Genomic DNA, 19,616 nt, shown 5'->3' on the forward strand with positions numbered 1-19,616 from the left:
TTTCAGCTTTGGTTTTATCATCGTAACCGCTATTGCCTCATGGGTACCCCAGCAGGAATGTGCTAAAGTCTTTTTTTATTTGTTTTTCAAATGTCGTTGGTACGATGAATTCTATATCATATCTTGCCAGTGAGGACACAAATTTGTCTCTAACCCTTGTAAAAATTTGATATGCTTGGGTTTAGCGATTGCCGTCTAGTTTACCATTTAACTTTTGTATCGTTTTTCCTATTTTATTAAATGCTTCAACTATTATTTTGAGATGCTTTATTACCGTTTCTACCTTCACTTTTGTATTTTTATTAATACATTTGTATGATATTTCTCCTATCGTTTTTTCTTCTATGAGTAGTTTAACGATATCTTCCCATTTTTCCATTAGGGATGGTAGATAAAAAAGTTTGTTAAACCTTATCTAAACCGTCGGTGCGGTTGGTTCTCTATGCATTCCTGTTTTATTCCAAAATTCTTTCAACCATTGTAGTTCTTTTTCTACATTTCTTTCAACTTTTTGTTTTATTGGCCAAGAAATAGGGTTTTTAGTGAAACTTTTGGTCTTTCTGCCTCTTTCCATATTATTCAAAATCAAAAAAAAAAAGTTTTCTTTGGACACCCTAATGCTTTACTTTTTTATTTTTATTATTATTATTTCTTAATTCCTTAATTTCTTGCTTTAGTTAAATTTTTTCTTCCTTATTTGGACTTAAATTTATTCTTTCGTAAAGCATAGCCATGGATCTCCTAACGTTTTCCTCTTCTTTTCTTCTTGAACTTTGTTGGCTTTGGAATTTTTGGTTCATCAATTTTTCGGACCCTATTTCTTTTTTTATATTCCTAGATTGTCAGCGGCGTATGGCCTTGACTGATCTGTTTGGGTACTTTATTTTTCTTTTTCAATTCCAAAGTCAATGCAGTTAAACTATCAAAGATTTGGTCAAACTGGTCTCGGTCCTTTATGTCCTCTTCTGGGAACATAATTTAGAGCGGAAAAAATTCATATATTTTACAGCAAAATAGGCAGCCGTTAGGATGTCCAAAACCCCTATATACTTATTCTAGAGTACTTCTTGTGCGCGCTGTTGATTTGCAGTTGCATGGGAGGTGGTACATTGGCGATGATGATTTGCGATCCGAAGAACCCTTGTTGTTGCTATTCTAGTTTATACCACTTCCTGTGCGCGCTGTTGACTTGCAGTTGCATGGGAGGTGGTTCATTGGCGATAATTTGTCGATCCGAGAAAAACGCTTTTGTTGCTATTCTAGTTTATTCCACTCTTTGTGCGCGCTGTTTACAGTGACGTGCTTGGCAAGCCTTCCTTGCTCTGACTCCTCGTCGATAAGAAATTGAAAATGACGTGCTTTGCAAGTCTTCCTTGCTCTAACTCCTCGTCGATAAGAAATTGAAAGTGTTTCCCTATAGGGCTTAGGCTGAACAATCAGCCAGTAATATCCTTGTAAGCAATGAACTTAGGCTGAATAATCAGCCAGCAGAATCATAGGCATGATCGCCATGTAAAGGATGAGACACAACTTCACTAGTGTTCGGCCTGAGTGCGTCGTAAACCGGCAGTGGGTAGGCGCACAAGGGTCGATCTTGGAGTGGATGGTTCGCTCAAAAGAAATAAAGGAAACAAACGCACAGAGGATTTCCTCGTTATAATAATGTTTTATTAAGAGTGTTAGGAAATATAGAGTGGATACAATATTACCTTGGTGTTGAACGTGACGGTGGCGATCTTGGGCGATGTGTGCTGGTTGGCGGTCAAACGAAAAAGAGCCCGGTTATCCCGTTGAGGACAACCGCTAAGCCGCGAAAAAGTCCTCTGGTATTAAGGAGGGGAAAAAAAGCCACACACACAACAACCCCCACATATACGTGCATGGGTGCTGACAACCCGCACACACACGTGCATGCGTATGAAACGCATGCATGTGCATGCATGCACACAAATGCGGCGTGAGTGTGGGTGGCTGGAAATATTATTAAAACGTTAGGGAGTGGCGCCGTCAATCAGATAAAAGTTAGGCATTGGGCCTAAACATGCCGCCCCCCTTGCGGTACGCAACATCACAGTCCGCCAAGGATCACCGACCGTGAAGAAGAGAAAAAAAATAAAAAACTTATAATTAATTATATCTAACTTAACATAATGCCGGACAGTCCGCCGGCTTGGCGGCACGCAAAATGGTTTGCGCATTGTGGGAGCTTGGTTGCTGCTGCCTCGGTCATTCACCAATTTTCCCGTTATGGTGTAAGGCGTGAGCCAGGTTTGCCTAGAGCTAGGGATTGCGAAAAGAAGTAAGAAGATATACGTGTTCATATTTCTTGCCGTTTATTACAAATTCATTGGAAATTCTATGCTTGTAAATTTTGCATGAAGAAAATTCAATAAAAAATTACTTATTGTAATGATACAAGCTTTTAAAACGCACACCTCCATTGTGAATTCATACAAGTGGCGAATTTTCGATAAAACGTTCACAATAGTGAACAGCGAGTGAGTATTAATATGTTTTCTGTATACAAATTTAAAGCTGATTTGAAACAAATGTGCAATTCATGGCACTTCAATTTAATAACGGCGAACACAAGAAAAGGAAACCTTTCTTCCATTCTCTGGCCCTTCGCGACAGCCGTTCTCCCTGTCAGCTATGATTTGACACGTAGGCATGGCAATGGAGGGATAGAAAGATTTTTCACTTGTACGAACTCACAATGCACACCTCTTGCGACTGTGTACAACAGAAATTCAATAAAATAAAAAAGGATAAAAAGTGTAAAAATTCATGTATTTCGGTCGTTACCGAACATTTTGCTGTTAGGCCTTCGCTGTGCCCGAGAGTACCCAACCGAAGATGGTACTCTGAGCTAACAAAGGGCCAAACGTGGTGGGCAGAATCCCTGGGAGTATTATCTCGGCATATACATCTGTGCCTAGGACGAGGCGGATCGGGGCGGATGAGTAGAACTGCGGATCCGCCAGACGAAGATGTGCGTACGGGGCTGCGATGGCACTGTCGATGCTGGTTGTGGGTGTCGTGCGCCGAAAATTGGCTACGACCGCAGCATGGGTCGCAATCCTTCTGTTCTGTCCGTGTCTTCCTCGGATACGCAGCAGACATCCTGCTTGCCCGCCAATAATGCTGGTAGGAAGTTGGAGCTCCTGGGCGAGCTCATCCGCAATCACTGTGGTGGGGGAGCATCCATCGATTAAGGCGCGAACGAGGTGTAGCCGCCCCCCTGCTTCTATTTTCACGACCGCGGTGGGGGTGATCGCTACCGTCGGGATCATGGTGGCGGTGACAGCTGCATGCGGGGCTAGGAGCCCTGCCCGGAAGGCGGACACGGTGGTGAGCTGCAGCGAGTTGGATCCGTGACTGCGATCTCGTGGTTGATGATGGGTGTGATGGCGTTGTTGCAGGCGAAGAGGCCTTGTCTCCGCTCTGCGATCGCGCGGTGGTTGTCTTCGTTGAGGGTCCTTAGTTTGCCGGCGAAGAGACCGAGTCTCCGCTCGGCCGTCACGAACATGGCGCTGGACTGTAGATGGGTTGTGCTGGAGCCGCTTCCTTTCGTGCTGCAAAAGCGGTCGATACGATTTGGCTGCTGGTGTTGTGTTCGGGCGAAGAGACCGAGTCTCCGCTCCGGTTCGGTGGATTCGAGTTGGACGAAGAGGCCCAGTCTCCGTTCCAGCATCTGACGCATATAACGATATGGAGTCGTCAATCCGCTCACGGGGTGATTCCAGCTCCTCCTCAACTTGTACACTCCATGGCTTGGAGCGGGCTTCGTGGAGTAGCTGTTCCTCTTCATCAATCGAGGAGATGTGAAGCATCGTGTGATGTTTTTCGCCGCATTTTTTACATCGGCCTTGGCTTGGGCATGCGTTAGAGCGGTGGTCTAGAGCCAAGCAATTTCCACAGCAGCTCCCGCGGATCGCTAAGTAAAGACGCTCCTCGGGTTTTTTGGCCCGAAAGATGGGGCACAGGCGTATGGGATGTTGCTTAAAACAAGCGCGGCATTCCGACGTATAACGCATGACGTTCTTGGCAGCGTTTCGTTTTAAAGCGGCAAAACGACCCATTTCCTGAAAGGAGTGAAATAGGTTTCAATGGGTCGGGTCATTGTCAAAGTGCAGGGGCGAGTGGTCCCTAGTTGTATTAGTGGGGATTTGGGAAATTTTATTAACGCGCGCATAAGGGGAAACATCTGTCGCTGCATAAAAAAAATATTCATATGTGGCGCGCATTATGTGTATGGCCTCTTTCCCCGCACGTTATGTGCCTGGGTCTTTAGTGCCGGCAGCGTTTTAGTTGGCCACGGGCACACTAGTGCTGCAGAAAGTGAGCATTTACGATTTTCGGTTCACACATTCTGGTGCCGAACCGGGTAGAAAGTGTATAGCTTGGGTTCTTTTGGGTCGCTGTTATTTGTGTTGTTGGTGCTAAAACCCAACAACTTCCCTGCCCGCCACAAAAAAAATGTTTGGACAGCAAAATTGTATGCGATGTAAAGAAAAAATAAAAAAAATGTTCGTTTTGGATGAGGAGAATCATTTGTAGAATGTATAATTTTCCTCTTTTGTATTACCTTTCGGATATTTATGAGAGTTGTTTATTCAACCTTTCCCCAAGTACGCTTCTAGTCCTGTTTAATTGATGGCCTTTAGCAAATGGCACGGTTCCCGAAGGGTGTTTGGCTCCGGTACCGATTTTTCGGAAACGGGTTGTTCGGTACCCGTTTGCATCATTTTATGCATCCCTAATATAATGTACATTTAAAACTCGGCATATATATGTACATACGTTGGTATAAGTATATGGGCAGTCAGTGCACGGACCTTACCGCATTGGTAGATTTACTAACTTTTCTGACCCATTTTTCATTTTCTACTACTTCTACTACTTCTGCCACCAAGACTTACATTCTGCCAATATTTCAGTATTTTCGCGCTGAAAACGTATACTGCGATCATTTTAAAGTGTCTAATTGCCAAACCCACCCAACTAACATTAGGAGGGGTACTGATTAAAATCAGTCAATTTTTGAAAAATTTGTGAACAACTTTAAACAAGAAATGAATTTTTGTTATTAAATGAACGTAGTGAATGCGCACGCATATATTGTGTCCTGCTCTATTTTCATCAGTTTGTGTGCACAATTCTGAACGAAAATAAAGTTTAAAGTAAGAGAACATGTCGGTGGTTTTATGGCAGTATTTTTGGCACATTGGAAAAATCTACCACCACCAACATTTTCATTATTTAAAGTCCGCGCCCTGGTATACGCATACCAGCGGCAAAGGCACAAACGAAAAAATACTCCGGGACATTGATACATACATATGTATATAACGTAAATTCCACAGAATTGAAGCAAACGGTAGATTGTTTCATTCTTTTCATTTTTATGCGTGGTTGGACAATGATGTTCGGTGGTCATTGAGGACATGGTAAGTATTGTAAATTCTCGAATAATGCAATATAAAATATCAATGATAAATATTTCTTTTATTTCATGTTGTTAATCAATCAATTAATTAATTTCTTTTATTTCTAGGTGGCTAGTTGTGTAGGTCCATAAAACGGTTGGTGTCAGATTTCGTTCTGGTTTTAGGTATACCGGCATCGCAAAAGGGGTGCTCCAACTACGGCGTCGGCCGCGCCGTCAGTTGTCACCTTTTTTGCGCTGCCCATTTATGCATTTGTGTTAATGGACTATCTCTTTTTTTTCTTTGCAGGTTTTGGTACGGAGCATCCTGGCTGTTGCAACTGCGATGTACGCTGAAGATTAAGCACTCGTTCTCTCACAATATGATTTTTGCCCGGAATTGTGGTTGGTTTTGTAAACTTGCGCGAATCTCGTATTACCTCGCCTGGGGCTAATAATAATTGCGTTTGCTGCGCTGAACCAACAGCAGCTATAGCTGCTGCAGCAGCAGCGCCAGCCCCACCAAATGTGGGGGAGGTGCTTAGAGATCCGCTTTGTGTTAGATCAATATGTCCATCTGGTAGATCGATATTCGTTACTTGGTTAGTTTTATAATACGAATTAAAGCCATTAGTTTCCTAACCTTTGGCGCGTAACTATCAATACGAGCAGATTCAGTCCCGTCATAATATTTAAGCGTTCGTCCTGCGAAGCATTACGGAATACAACGAAAGCACGATCTAGTGTATCCTTTGATACGGTTTCCAATTGTGTACCATGTGTGCATAAATTTGGCACTAGCGCCGCCATTGGTACCGTTTTATTAATGCCCGATTGTAGAGTTAGCGCATACAAAAATTTAGTATTTTTGCCATTATCGGTTTATTATCGGATTTCATGTTACAAATGTTCTCCGCAATACTTGCGATGAATATTAAGCTACTTGATCACAAGCAAAACACTTGCCCAAAATGATGCTGAAATATACAGTGGCAAATACCAACCGAACGTTGCATCCAGGTGATGTGTGCAATGATTACCTTTTCCTTGATAAAAATATTTCCGATACATCCTTGATTGGTAATAGTGGTGGCGGTACTGCTGGTGGTTTCGGCATGTTTCATCGCTCTCAATCACATCCGAAGTTAACATTTGCCGATCTCAATGCACACCCAGCAGATAGCGTACAAGCTAATAAAAATGGTCAAATCCCAAAGCGTTTGCGCATTGTAAATTTATGGGCACGTACACGTTTCTTTTAACGTGCCTTCATGATTTGGATGAGTGTTTGGATTTGTTCGATCGTTTATAATTCGGGATATTTGAAGATTTATTTGCCGTAGATGGCAATCGAACAACATTTACGAGTGACGACACACCAAATTTCGTTAAAACATATGAACAAAGCGCAGTGTCGAATTTTTTCTCGAATATGCAAAATGCTTTAAACGGCGCAGCTACCAATGGCAAAGATATAGCTGGACTAAAGGGCAATCGTAATGGAAACGCGGCAGCGTCAATGGCAGCGGGAGTACATTCAATTCGCAAACCAAAAGGCGAAACCGCAGCCAGTCAAGCCAGCGTAGTAGGCAAATCTGATGAAGGAACTATCAATAACACAGAAGCCGAACTACGCCGCCTACTCTATCCCGACTTCGAGTTGAATTACTTTCTATCGAATTTTAACTGGAGTGCCATCATTAAACAATATAATATATCGCGTAGCGGACGCTATGTTACTCTAGTAACCACCAGTAAGCCATCTCACGCCATTAGTCCCGAAACAGCAGTACTATTATGCAATCCTCGAGAGAAAATTATGCAAAACTTTCAGTGGAAAGCTTTAGCTGCTGCACTCGATCCTATCGATTTTAATGACGGTGAACGACGTGAATCGCCAATAGTATTTTCTGGTGGTGCACCACTCTATCCAAAAGGTCCGACGGAATTCTTTTTCGTCATCTCTATGTGCTTAATTAGCATTTTGTTCTTAGCTATACAATGGTGGTATTCTATCGTTGTATATGTACACGTAATTATGCCGAATGGCGTTCCAGTTGGTATGAAGAATCAGAAATACAACGAAAAACTGAGCATATACTTGAAGGAGTGCCAACGAAAATTGCCGGCCATCGGTATATGATCGAATGTCTTATCTAAATGGCCAAATTAAGGTTTGGGATGCAAGAAATGGTGAGCATTTGACAACAATCAATCGTCAACATATGCAATTGCCAGTGAAGCGTGATAGTGGTGAGGTGGTATTCGAACGTTTGATTTATTCGCCTATTTGGTGCATGAATGCGTTTGATGAAAATTTGGCAGTAGGTTGTGCGGACGCACGTATTGAATTGTGGGAAACGCCGGAAGGTGTATTGAAGTGTATTTTTTCTGGAACTTCGAAACTTAATTTGGGCATAACTCACATTCATATAAATGGTGATCGCGTCATTATCGCACGACTATGCGGGCGGTTAGAATTCTATCGACTGGCAACCTATTGGAAAGGACAACAAATCGATTGGAATTTCACGTCAGCTTATCGAAGAACACAAACGCGTGCTGGTTCAGCTGGGAGAATTGGCCTAGCGCATCATTCGCAGCAATCGTTATCTCAACAACAACAAAACCATACCGGACGCCCGCCCCCATATCCCAACAATAATAAGGAGGAAATGAAAAATCACTTTAATAGCAGTGCGTCATGGGCATCACCAGCCTGTCACTTGCATGGAGGTCTCGAATTGTATGGTGTTTACCGGCAGTAAGGATCATACGCTCAGGGTATATAGCCTGTCAAATGCCAATATCGAATATACATTACACGGCCATTGTGGGCCGATAACGCGCCTTTTCGTAGACCGTTGGCAACCTGGCACAGGTGGCTCTGGTTCTCAGGATGGTATGTTATGTGTGTGGGATTTATTTACTGGCGCTTGCTCCAACATATGTTATATCGTTGGGCGTTGATGAGCGTATATGTGTATTGGAATGTTTCCAGGGTAATCTCTTAACCACTATTAATCTATTGAATGCATATTCAAGTCTGTTGATGCTAACACCATCGTTATTGGTCTACACGCACTTGCACGTATATTCGCATTATTATTCCCATTCCGATGCTTTTCTGTATTATATACACTTTGTTTTATGGTTGCTCAGAGCCAAGAGCAACACTAACGGCTTTGACGCCACCACTAACACCTCCAATACCCACATCTTTGGAGGTACATTTGCGTTCACAAGCGTTGGCATACAGAAATTGGCCATCAAAGTGATGTATGTATGTAATTGAGTGGACTTAAATGGAATGAGATTTATAATGTAATATTATCTTTATTTCAGAAGCACTAATTATATTTAAGAATTGAAATAGGCCCGCCCGCTAGTTATGGTTAACCATGTGTAATGGCTAATTCGAGGGGTAATGACGTCGACATGAGCCAAAAACATAACCATCAACGACGAGAACGGTACCGGCACCAATGGGCCAAATGGTGGTAAAGCAAATGCACGAGATGATGATAAAGGACTATTTCTTGGTGGTCGTATCTGGGTGACATCGGAGAAGGAACTCGGCGGGCAGGATAAAGTTCATGCTGCTGGTGAACAGGATGTCGACAATAAGAAGGTAGATCTTTCTGTATAATTTACTCTTCACGGTTTACATAAGGGAGTACTGACGGTATTAGTTTTAGTAGGATGCTAGAGTTCTATTGTACGCGCATACATTTTTTCGGGTTTTTAACTGAAAGTTATTAACAAAAGTTGGTACAATCACTATGGGGTCTTTGGTTACTGGAGCCACGCTTGTGGCAATGTGTGATGGGTGTTTAATTATTAAATTATTATTAATATGAGGCAGATACCATCCCGAAATCCACTTTGTGGTGTTTGTTCATATCCAGCTGAAAATATAGCCCGGTTTGCTTGCCCTTTTTTTCAAAATGTTTCCGGTAAAGGAAGTCCCTTTTTTTCAGTGAGTTGTAGTAGACAAGTATATTTGGGGTATATTAGTCGCCATAATAAATTTGTAAATGCGAATAATTCATTTTCTGAATGGTGTGGCGACAACGAAGATCGTGGTGGAGGCGGTGCAAGCGGCGTCTTTGGCACTGAGATATCGCTGTAGCATAAGGTAGCGATAACACTAAAAGTTTAATTGAACTCATTAATAATTATGATATCTGGGGCAGATGAGTTTTCTCATCAGCGGTAGGCTTGCGATGTGCCTCGTTGCGCGGCAACGAGTGCGGCTGTGTTCTGTGGCAGATCGGTTCGCCCTTCTGCGGTAGGCTTTTCTGTTGTCCTTGCTCAGGGTGAGCGAGTGAATTGGGGTTTGATTTTGAAAATTTACAATAAGTGTTTGGTGACAGATGGAGATCTGCATTAGGGTGGTTGATTGGCCTTGTTTCAGTGAACGAGCGCTGGGTTTTGAAATTTGAAAATTTAAAAAGATTATGGGCCGAGTGCCTTTTTCTCCGAGGGTCTGCGTAAGGGCTTTTCTGGGATACTCGCTTTGTAATAACGAGTGAGTGGGGAGATTTCTGGTGTCCTCGCTCGAGGTGAGCGAGTGAATTTGTGGGATATTTTTTTGAAAGGCGGGATGTGGAGGAACGGGGGGATTGTTAAGAGAGGCTCTTGGTCCTCTCACAATCTATCTCCGTGGGAAGAAGGATCAGTTTGACCAAAGGTCGTCTGACTTGACCCTTCTCGGTTATGAGGTCGACTACACGTACTCGGTTATCTTCGCCGGGGTGTACGTTGACGACTCTACCTAACCTCCATTCGTTGGGAGATAAGTTGTCCTCTTTGATGACAACTAGATCATCCACTTTAAGCTTTTGCTTTGACTGTTTCCACTTCACTCGTTTTTGAAGTTCGGAAAGGTATTCGGTTTTCCACCGACGGCAGAAGGTTTGATGGAGGGCCTTGAGCTTCTGCCATCTGTTTATTATGGAGGCCGTGCTTTCGTTCACATCCGGTTCTGGCGGCGCCAGAAGATGGCTGCCTGTTAGGAAATGTCCTGGAGTCAGGGGTTCCAGGTCCGTTGGGTCATTCGACCCCGGACTGAGAGGGCGCGAGTTGAGGCACGCCTCAATCCGGCACAAAAGTGTTTGGAACTCCTCCATAGTATATTTGTGGGGAGAAGCGATCTTTTTGAAGTGGCTTTTGAAGCTCTTCACTCCCGCTTCCCACAAGCCGCCCATATGTGGAGCGCCAGCGGGAATAAAATGCCAAGTTAATGCTTGATGGCTATACTTGGAGACTGTTTTGTCTCGGCTTTCTGCCAGGAAGGCTTTGAATTCCGATCGTAGAGATCTGGAAGCTCCGACAAAGTTCGTACCATTGTCGGAGTAGATGTTCTTCGGACATCCTCTTCTCGCGATAAAACGCGAAAAGGCCGCGAGGAAGCCTGGGGTACTAAGGTCACTAGTGGCTTCTAAATGGATGGCCTTAGTGGAAAAACATACGAAAAGGCATACGTAGCCTTTTGACAGTCGACATCCCCTACCGCGGTAGCTTTTGATGTCGAAAGGCCCTGCAAAGTCTACCCCGGTATTGGTGAACGCGCGGGTAAAAGTAGTCCGCTCGCAGGGAAGGGTCCCCATAAGTTGGGACTGTGCCTGCTTTCGGTGAATAATGCAGGTTTTGCAATTGTGGATGATGGCTCTGATCATGGTCTTGACATTCGGTATCCAGTATTGGGTTCGGATGAGACGGAGCATGAGCTGGTTCTCGCCATGAAGGGAGTCATGATGAGCCATCATAACTGTAAGGCGAGACAGCCTACAATTGTAAGGCAAGATGATCGGATGACGCTCGTTGTATGACATGTCTCTTGACGCCCCTAGACGCCCCCCTGTTCTAATAATATCATCTTTGTCGATATATGGATTTAGGGACAGTATTTCACTCTTGCGATCGATAGGTTCCCTATTTTTTAATTTTAAATATTCTGTCCCGTAAAATTGTTTCTGGCAGACTCGTATTAATGCTTGAGTCGTTGCCTTAATCTCATCGGCTGAGATTATGCACGACCTTTCGGGGAACATTGCTTTAGTTTTTGGGTGAGTTCGTTTATAAAATCTCCTAACAAAGGATAGAACCTTCAAAGCCCTGGGTAAATTTGAAAAACGATCGAGAATATCTACATGATCTACCCTTGTCGTGGCATATGTTTGTGCCCTCTTTTCCTCAACGGACGTTTTGTATTCGGTCTCTTGTGCTGGCCAGTGGGAATTGTCTTCTTGCAGCCAAGAAGGTCCCTGCCACCACAACGAATTGTTGGTCAACTCTGATGCCAGTAGTCCTCTGCTTCCTAGATCCGCTGGATTAGATTCCGAGTCCACGTGAAGCCAGTCCTTGCTACCGACCATATCGATGATCTTAGTGATTCGGTGTGCGACGAAGGTTGACCAGGAACAGGGCGGCTTTCTTATCCATGCGAGTACGATGGTTGAATCCGTCCAGAGGTGAACTTTTACGGGTCCCAAATGAATATTTCGGAATATTGATTCCATCATTTCTGCGAGAAGCACGGCGCCGCAGAGTTCTAAACGTGGTAGCGAGATGGTTTTCACTGGAGCCACTCTGGTTTTTGCTAAGAGTAAGTGAATGAAAACCTGATCGTCTCTTTTTACGCGCATATATATCGCTGCAGCATATGCTTTCTCGGAAGCGTCACAGAAGCCGTGGATTTCTATTTCGCCTTCCGGGGAAAAATTTACCCACCGCGGTATCCGTATGTTATCTATTTCGCCATAGTGTTGGGTGAAGGTTTTCCACCGTTCTAATGTATCTGGTGAGACAGGCTCATCCCATCCGGTGCCTTCTAACCAAATATTCTGCATTAATATTTTTGCTACTATGACCATTGGTGCAAGCCAGCCTAAAGGGTCGAAAAGTTTGGCTATCGCGGATAGGATTGCGCGTTTGGTGATGTTCTCGCCCTTCTCTAAAACTCCTTCGGTGAAGTAAAACATGTCTGAATGCGCGTTCCATCGTATTCCGAGTGCCTTCACCGAGCTAGCCTCTTCAAACGCTAGGAAGTCCTCGCTGAGCAAATCCGTTTTGGGGATGTCCTGAAGGACTTCCTCACAATTGGATGTCCACTTGCGCAATGGAAAGCCAGCTGAGTGTAATGCTTCGCGAATCTCGTTCCTTGCTTTGATAGTTGACGCTATTGTATGCCCTCCAGATAAAACGTCGTCGACATACATACTTTCGCGTAATATACCCGATGCTATTGGGTGGGTATTTTCTACATCATTAGCCAATTGTAGAAGTGACCGTATCGCGAGGTAGGGGGCGCAGTTTACACCAAATGTGACAGTCTTTAGTTCGTAAAGACTGATGGGTTCGTTGGGGGATGTTCGATGGACAATTCTTTGAAATTTGGCGTGATTATCGGTCACCCAAATTTGCCTATACATCTTTTCTATGTCACTATTAAAGACAAAGCGATACAGTCGCCAACGTAAAATTAAAATAGGCAAGTCTGCTTGGAGTACTGGACCTGGGTGGAGTATGTCGTTTAGACTAATGCCATTTGCTGTCGGACTTGACGCGTTGAAGACGACGCGCACCTTGGTAGTGGTACTTTCCGCCTTTACAACGGCGTGGTGGGGCAGGAAATAATTATCCGAATCGTCGGATGGTACATTATTTTTAATTTTTCTCATATGTCCAAGCGTTTCGTATTCGGATAACACCCGAACATACTCTTTTCCTAACTCTTGGGTTTTCAGTAATCGCCCCTCGTTTCTGAAGAATTGTGAACATGCGCGCTTTAGAGACGGTCCTAATGCAATCCTCTCAGGGTAATCCTGCCTGAATGGTAGCGAGACTGTATATCTTCCACTTTCATCACGTTTTGTTGTGTCCTTAAATAATTGTTCACAATACCTTTCTTCTTCATTAAGCATTTTGTTTTTGGGAACATTTTCTACCTCCCAGAAAGCTTTTAATTGGTTGTCCAACGCAACCTCGTTGTAGAATGACATGATGCTCTTCGTTGGACTCGGTGCTTCGATGCGACCGGTTAGTATCCAACCGAACACTGTCTCTTGGGCCAAAAGTGTATTTAGTACATTCTTTTTCAGACCACTCAGTATAAGGTCTACATCTTCGTTGATGTAGAACCTCTTGTCTGCCAAAACCAAATCTGGGAATGCCTGCATAGTCATGACGTTGATATGGCAGGATGGAAGATTCCCAGTGAGTTTGGCTAGGACTAGAACGGGTGTAGTCAGGCTGAAGCAGGCATCCACTGGTGAACGTAATTCAATTTTGGATGCTTCTTTCACCTGGGCTGACACCGAATTTGTGATGCCTGAAACTTGGGCATGCATTTTTCTCGCTGGCAAATTGATTCTGCGTTTCAGTCTTTCAGTTATAAAGGAACATTCAGACCCTGAATCAATTAATGCCCGTGCGGAGAAGTCGGTACCATTATGGCGAATGTGTACGCGAGCAGTTCCTAATAGCACGCCTGTGCTGGAATTGGCATGACAGGATTTTACATTCTGGTTCGCAGATTGTCGCGCCTGTGCCGAAGTTGTTGGGCTATTATCCGCATCTTTGAAAGGATTGCGTACAGCCGTGTGCTGAGATGTATCCGCATGCAGGAGCGTGTGGTGACGAGAGTGGCATTTGGAACAGTTGTAGGAACTGGTGCACTTCGTCACGGTGTGTCCTGGGGATAAGCAATTCAGGCAGCCACTTGTGGATTTTACAAATATAATCCTTTCTACTGGGGTTAAGTCGCAGAAGCGTGAACAGTTGCGTAATCTGTGTTCAGGGGATTTACACATTTTACAAATTGATTTTATTGTTTGCTTGGATACTTTCGTTTGAAAAGCACCAAGTCTTTTCGTAGGGGTTTCCGTTGATTGTCGCGACGCGTTTGGTTTTTGCACTTTCGAAGTGGCATGCCCTGTAAAACCAGACAGGAATTTATCCATATCCTCCCACTTGGATATGTCCATTTTATGGTCTATACTTTGCTCCCAAAGAGCCAGCGTGCTCTCTGGTAACTTGGTTGAGCATAGATAGGTCAGGATTGCATCCCAATTGGAAGTGTCAATTTTGTGGCATTTGAGGGACGAAATACAATTATTTATATCATTTTGCAGCTTTTTTATTGAACTGCCACACTCACTTTCTACCTTTTTTAAGTTAAATAAAATTTGTAGTTGTGTGTTAACTAAGATACGTTTGTTTTCGTATCTTTCACACAAGTTTTTCCAGGCCATCTCGAAACCTTCATTTGTGAGGGGGCATTTTTTAACGATATCTTTTGCTTCGCCCTGCGTTTTGTTGTTGAGATGGAATAACTTTTCCACCCCTTTCAAGCTGGAATTGTTTATATAAATTGCCGTGAAAAGATCGCGAAAAGTTGGCCAAGACAGATAATCCCCTTTAAAAACTTCCGTGTCGCAAGCAGGGAGGCGAATTTTATGCCCATGAGGTTCTTGCTCAGGGTTGACGTTCTTTTCATCCTTCTTGTATTTTTCTGCCTCAGCAGATATAGACGCTGAACATCGCACGTAGATTGCGTATGCTGCCTTTTGCTTCTTTCTGATCGCCATAACGTCATCCGCTGACACCTCATCAGATCCCAATAGCGAATCAAACGCAGACTTTACCTTCTTCCACAAGAGCCGCAACTCTTCCTGCTGTATTGCAAGGGTGTGTTTGCTATGGTCGCTCTCCGGAATAAGGCTGTAATCTTTATCAAACTCTGCGATTAATTCTGCTAAACGGATGTAGGTTTCCATTGTTTTATTTACGTTTATTAACGAGAAAATTTCCGCTTAGAAAAATAGAACTCTTCTGAGTTAATATGCCTGCCCAGCCCTAAATAAAAACTATTGAACTTCGAGTTTATTATTTATTTTGTTTATTGCAGACTTTTTGTCTTGGTAGCGACAACGAAAAGGGTTTATTTTATGGACTTTTTGTCACAGCAGCGACAACAGAAAAAAGGTTTAATTTACAGACTTTTTGTCTCAGCGGCAACAACAAAAAAGGGGACCACTCGCCACCTCCACAAATAATGGGTGTATTTTGGTGAAAGTGAAAAAATGCGTGCGATATTGCAAAACAAGCGCCAAAAAAAGTGTAAAAAGTGTTTAAAAAGTGAAGTGAGCACCGGATTAATTAATTAAATTGAACTTAATTTCGTGTTTGTGAAATACAAAAAACAACAACAAAACCTATTTAGTATGGTGCGGAAAGTGAGGTTAGGTTAACCTCTTCCTTGTGTTGTGTCTGGAAAACCTTACCACTGGTGGGCGGATAAACCAGATAATCACAAGGATCGAACTAAAAATTAACAAACCAAGTGATTGAATTTTTGAAATTGGAAAGAAAAAAAAAAAAAAAAAGGTGCTCACTAAATAACTTCACTTTTTTACACTCCTTTTCGATTTAAATTTTTCGCGCACGACACGGGTATTTATCTTTATATGTCACTAATAATCACTTAAACGAAAAAAAAGTGGCAAGAAATATAACACTTACTTCTTATTTTTGCTGGAGGTATTGATGTGATGGCTGTGGCTCCGGTGGCTGCTAATGTCGTGTATAGTATAACTTCCAGCTTTGGTTCTGCTGGGATATGCTGTGGCAAATAAAACTTTTGATGATTTTTTTGTTTGTGGCAATTCGTGCAAAATTTTGTAATAGGCAAAATCCTTCGGCAAAAGTTTATGAGTTGGATAAATTGTGCTGTGCAGGTAGATTCTCTGGTGCAGTGGACTGTAATTTTAGGCTTTAAGTTCCTTTTTCGGGGAGTAAGGACCAATGTTCGGCCTGAGTGCGTCGTAAACCGGCAGTGGGTAGGCGCACAAGGGTCGATCTTGGAGTGGATGGTTCGCTCAAAAGAAATAAAGGAAACAAACGCACAGAGGATTTCCTCGTTATAATAATGTTTTATTAAGAGTGTTAGGAAATATAGAGTGGATACAATATTACCTTGGTGTTGAACGTGACGGTGGCGATCTTGGGCGATGTGTGCTGGTTGGCGGTCAAACGAAAAAGAGCCCGGTTATCCCGTTGAGGACAACCGCTAAGCCGCGAAAAAGTCCTCTGGTATTAAGGAGGGGAAAAAAAGCCACACACACAACAACCCCCACATATACGTGCATGGGTGCTGACAACCCGCACACACACGTGCATGCGTATGAAACGCATGCATGTGCATGCATGCACACAAATGCGGCGTGAGTGTGGGTGGCTGGAAATATTATTAAAACGTTAGGGAGTGGCGCCGTCAATCAGATAAAAGTTAGGCATTGGGCCTAAACAACTAGTAAAAGTAAAAGACAATGTTTGAAGTTAAAGTATGAGTGTCTTTATTCAAAAATGGTCAGCTTATTTATACTAAATTATTGTAAACATATTCTTACATACATATTTACTTAAACTTTACATACTTACATATCTACCCTGCCAACCATGAGTACCCACTTTTAACAACTTTCTCCTGAAATTCCGACACCATCAAACATTTCGGTGTCAAAAAATTCAAGTTTTTGGGATATTTTTCAGGGTGCAAAAAATTTTCCATAAATAGAATGAGTGCGAATGAAAACGCATGAGTGTCTAGCTTACAAATATCCTAAAACAAGGGAAATAAAGAAAAATTATTTGACGCGCTCGTTTGCTAATTTTTAAATTCAATAAATTTTCAGAAAAACATTTAAAGTTTTAGCAATTAAATTGCGAAAAAGTGAAAGTGTAAATTTTCGTGAAAAAGTATTGAACGTTCTGCAACTAAATGGCGAAGAAGTGTGACAAAGAAAGGTGGAAGGGGTCAACGAAGTTTTCATCTTTACAGGATTTGGTAAGTATTCCAAAATAGTATTAATATATTATGGTGTCACCATAATATAGAGATGCATATGCGCTGATGCACCTATATATTACGGTGTACACCAAAGCGGAGTGAAGTGCTAAGTCCCTGGCAAAGTTCAGGAAGATTTTATGGTGTTATCATAAAATATATATATGCATGAGCCCGCACATATATGCATAATAGTGTATGTCAAAACGGGTTCAGTGCAAGGCCCCTGAAAAAGTTCAGGAAGATTTTATGGTGGTATTATAAAATATATATATGTATGCGCCTGTACATATATGCATAATAGTGTATGTCAAAACGTGTTCAGTGCAAGGCCCCTGGCAAAGTTCTGGAAGATTTTATGGTGTTATCATAAAACATATATATGCATGCGCCTGCACATATATGCATAATAGTGTATATGAAAACGGGTTCAGTGCAAGGCCCCTGAAAAAGTTCAGGAAGATTTTATGGTGGTATTATAAAATATATATATGTATGCGCCTGTACATATATGCATAATAGTGCATGTCAAAACGTGTTCAGTGCAAGGCCCCTGGCAAAGTTCAGGAAGATTTTATGGTGTTATCATAAAATATATATATACATGCGCCTGCACATATATGCATAATAGTGTATGAGAAAACGGGTTCAGTGCAAGGCCCCTGACAAAGTTCAGGAAGATTTTATGATGTTATCATAAAATATATATATGCATGCGCCTGCACATATATGCATAATAGTGTATGGGAAAACGGGTTCAGTGCAAGGCCCCTGACAAAGTTGAGGAAGATTTTATGGTGTTATCATAAAATATATATATGCGTGCGCCTGCACATATATGCATAATTGTGTATGTCAAAACGGGTTCAGTGCAAGGCCCCTGGCAAAGTTCAGGAAGATTTTTTGGTGTTATCATAAAACATATATATGCAAGCGCCTGCACATATATGCATAATAGTGTATGTCAAAACGGGTTCACTGCAAGGCCCCTGACAAAACTCAGGACGATTTTATGGTGTTATCATAAAATATATATATGCATGCGGCTGCACATATATGCATAATAGTGTGTGTGCAAACGGGTTCAGTGCAAGGCCCTAACAAATCTCAGGAAGATTTTATGGTGTTATCATAAAATATATATATGCGTACGCCTGCACACATACGCATAATAATGTATGTTAAAACGAGTTCATTGCAAGGCCCCTGACAAAGTTCAGGAAGATTTTATGATGTTATCGTAAAATATATATAAGCATGCGCCTGCACATATATGCGTAATAGTGTATGTGAAAACGGGTTCAGTGCAAGGCCCCTGACAAAGTTCAGGAAGATTTTATGGTGTTATCATAAAATATATATATGCGTGCGCCTGCACATATATGCATAATTGTGTATGTCAAATCGGGTTCGGTGCAAGGCCGCTGGCAAATTTCAGGAAGATTTTATGGTGTTATTATAAAACATATATATGCAAGTGCCTGCACATATATGCATAATAGTGTATGTCAAAACGGGTTCAGTGCAAGGCCCCTGACAAAGTTCAGGAAGATTTTATGGTGTTATCATTAAATATATATATGAATGCGTCTGCGCATGTATGCATAATAGTGTAGTCAAAACGGGTTCAGTGAAAGGCCGCTGACAAAGTTCTAGAAGATTTTAAGTTGTCATCATAAAATATATATATGCATGCGACTGCACATATATGCATAATAGTGTATGTCAAAACGGGTTCAGTGCAAGGCCCCTTACAAAGTTATAGAAGATTTTATGGCGTTATCTAAAAATATATATATGCATGCGCCTGCACATATATGCATAATAGTGTATGTGAAAACGGATTCAGTGCAAGGCCCCTGACAAAGTTCTAGAAGATTTTATGGTGTTATCATAAAATATATATATGCATGCGCCTGCACATGTATACATAATAGTGTAGTCAAAACGGGTTCAGTGCAAGGCCGCTGACAAAGTTCTAGAAGATTCTAAGTTGTCATCATAAAATATATATGCATGCGCCTGCACATATATGCATAAAAGTGTATGTCAAAACGGGTTCTGTGCAAGGCCCCTTACAAGGTTCTAGAAGATTTTAAGTTGTCGTCATAAAATATATATGCATGCGCCTGCACAGGTGCAGTGAAATATCCCCCAAATGCAATAACTCCCAACAAAAAAATGAAATAACTAACAAATATTCTCCATACAAATTGGGACTTATTTCATAATTTTTGCTGGTAATTATTTCATAATGAAATAACTCCCAAATGAAATAATCCCCAATAAAATGTCTTTGGGAGTTATTTCATAATTTTTTGAGATTGGTATTTATTT

The 19,616-nt window shown here is 42.2% G+C and overlaps 1 protein-coding gene and 1 pseudogene across 1 annotated transcript in view; both read left to right on the plus strand.

Annotated features, from left to right (window-relative positions):
- Positions 1 to 19,616, plus strand: part of LOC137234558 (plexin-B-like) — an 846,294-nt gene that overhangs the window by 811,733 nt on the left and 14,945 nt on the right. The gene's annotated exons all lie outside the window — the stretch shown is intronic.
- LOC137234454 (uncharacterized) overlaps positions 1 to 19,616 on the plus strand; it is a 35,863-nt pseudogene that overhangs the window by 1,657 nt on the left and 14,590 nt on the right.

The sequence above is a fragment of the Eurosta solidaginis genome, chromosome X (genome assembly GCF_040869045.1).
Source record: "Eurosta solidaginis isolate ZX-2024a chromosome X, ASM4086904v1, whole genome shotgun sequence".
Lineage (NCBI taxonomy): Eukaryota > Metazoa > Arthropoda > Insecta > Diptera > Tephritidae > Eurosta > Eurosta solidaginis.